We start from the raw sequence: 2,577 nt of genomic DNA on the forward strand, positions 1-2,577 counted from the left end.
AAATTTGAAAAAAAAAAAAAACGGAAAATAAGTTTCCCTTTTTTAAATTCTTCCAAACCTTTTTTTTTTTTTTTTTTTTTTTTTTTTTGCTTTTAGAAAGCTCTGAAGTTTGATAAATACTAATCCTAAAAATAATATCGAGCTGTATGTAACTGCCTAAATAGTATTCCGGTCTGAATCTTGATTTTTCAAACCATGAAAAAAAAAAGAGCAATTATGAAATTGACTTCCAATTTTCAGAGATTTGGCTTAGAGCCACTTTACTGCTTGTCTGGCATCCGAACTAAATTACACCAGCTCCATTAAAAAATCTGTAACTCTTGGACTGCTCAGTACAGATTGGGCTATCTGGCTGTAACCGCAGATCTTTAATAGAACAGAAATATCCTTTATCGTCCCACTGTAGGAAACAGAAGCAATGCAAATTGAAGTATGAATATTCAAACCTAGATAAAAAAAATAAGAATAAAATCGAAAAACACAACCATAAAAATGAGACTGTCAGTAAATGGAAATTTTGAAAATTTTAAATACACATGTATTAAACACATGTAGTGTTGTCAGTACTTTAAAGTTGGTTATAAAAAGTGACACTTTCTGATTTATAATTTTCTTATTTTTGTGCCATATAGATTATGTTATAGTTAACGCTATATCTGTGCTTTATTAACACACTTGATTTTCTTTGTGACATTACGACACTTGTCTTTGCTGGTAAAGACAATTGTCCTGTAAAACAAAGTATTACAGGTGGTCTACAATAACGCTTACAATGAAAGAGGAAACCAGATTCATTTGTAACACTTTTGTTCTCGAAAAGCTACAGATTCCCACAGTAACAACCTGCCTGGCTCACTAACTCCACTGTTGTTCTCATACTAAACTGATTAATACTGAAACCACCACATCACTTCAAAAGTTAATAACAGCTGACTCGTTCCGTAAGGCTATCGATAATCAGTTTGTTTGCCGTTCTGCTAATCTATAGCACTAGCTAGTTGTATTAGTAGCTGCTAGCATTAGCTACCTAGTTAACCTCACCCGGGCAGCTTATCTGTAAGTAAACACAACCACCGCCTCCAACAGTGCTAAGAAATAAGAAAATACGTGTTGCGTACCGACTAAAGAAGCTGTCAGGTATCCAGACCGAACACACCGAGATCGTATCGACACCGGGGGAAGCAGCTGCTTCTTCTCAGAACCAGACAGTCCACGTCATGACCATTCACTGTTATCGGTGGGTTACTCACGCCAGTGACGACTGTAGTGGATTACTGAAGGGGTTTCCCAACGAACAGATGGGATCCGCAGCGCCCCCAGCTGGCAAGCACTAATTATGACAATACATTTAAAAAAAACAAAACAAACTGTATTATATGTAATGCGTCAAAGATTCTCAAGATGGTGCTGTTTCACAAGCCTTGTCTCTATTTGCAGGAACAACTCAATAAAAAAAACAACCCAACCATAACCCCTCTCTCCCCCCCGAAAAACAATAAAGTACTGTATTCGGTATTTAACTTCAAAACACATGTATTGATTACAAGCAGAGTAAAATATTTCAAGTTGTTTTATTTTTCTGATAAATTTGATGATTGCCACTTACACTTAATAATAATAATAATCAAAATAAGAAAATTAGGATATTATGTAAAACTAATAAACAGGGATTTTTAATCGACCTGTTGAGAGGCTAGTTCATGTACTTAATAATTACATTGTGGTTCTGCTGAGGTGTTCATTAAGCACAGGTTGTCTTCCTTAAGGTTAAGGCTTAAGGTTGTCTTCCTTAAGCCTGTCTGAATTGTTGTCTCTGTTGTCTCTGATCTTCTTCTTGATAACGCTCCATAAATTATCGGTGGGGTTCACACCAGGTTGTACATATTTCTGAACTGTATGACTTTGGGGAAAATTATCTAATTAACTGATACTTTTTAAGTTATACAGAGGCAATGTTGAATTTTACAAGAATAAGCTTGATAAAAGTACAAATAAACTGTTTACATAGGCTGGTCACTCGATAGATGTTAGATCCATTTTTCAAAGTCTGAACTGGAACTTGGCTTAGTTGAGTCTGACGTTATTCAGTCCAAGGCATCCTCTTGAATGGACTTTATAGAGCTAAATACAAATGCACTTTTCCTTTTTTCGCTCTTGTTTTAATTCTTATAATCACTCTCCTTCCATGTCATCTTATACACTCCTTTATGTTTGTGTATCAGATAAAATCCCAATAAAATATAGTGATGTTTCTTAATGTGGAATAAGCGTGAAAAAAAGTTCAGAACGTAAGAAATAGGTGAGTGCTGGCGAAGGGACTGGAAGCCTATGCTATTTAGATTGAGCAAACATTTGATTGTTTTGACTGTGAAAGCGTGTAAAAACTTCAGCGCCGAAATCCAGTCCCATCAGAACGTGTGAAATAAATTCCCTGTTCTCGTCAGCAAGCAAGAGGCACAGACTCCCCATGGACTGCACATGCATTAAAGCTATATAAGGGAAAAGTTATATAACTGATAAGATTATTATTATTATTATTATTATTATTATTATTATTATTATTATTATTATTATTAT

The 2,577-nt window shown here is 34.8% G+C and overlaps 1 protein-coding gene across 1 annotated transcript in view; it reads right to left on the reverse strand.

The window, feature by feature from the left end:
- mfsd13a (major facilitator superfamily domain containing 13A) overlaps nt 1–1,309 on the reverse strand; it is an 11,762-nt gene extending 10,453 nt beyond the window's left edge. Inside the window, exon 1 of the mRNA XM_015024201.1 lies at nt 1,119–1,309. The gene's annotated coding sequence lies outside the window, so the exon portion shown is untranslated. The remainder of the gene's footprint in view (nt 1–1,118) is intronic.
- Between the last annotated feature and the right edge of the window lie 1,268 nt (nt 1,310–2,577).

Source organism: Poecilia latipinna, unplaced genomic scaffold (genome assembly GCF_001443285.1).
Source record: "Poecilia latipinna isolate Pla-1442-1.1 unplaced genomic scaffold, P_latipinna-1.0 Scaffold3567, whole genome shotgun sequence".
Lineage (NCBI taxonomy): Eukaryota > Metazoa > Chordata > Actinopteri > Cyprinodontiformes > Poeciliidae > Poecilia > Poecilia latipinna.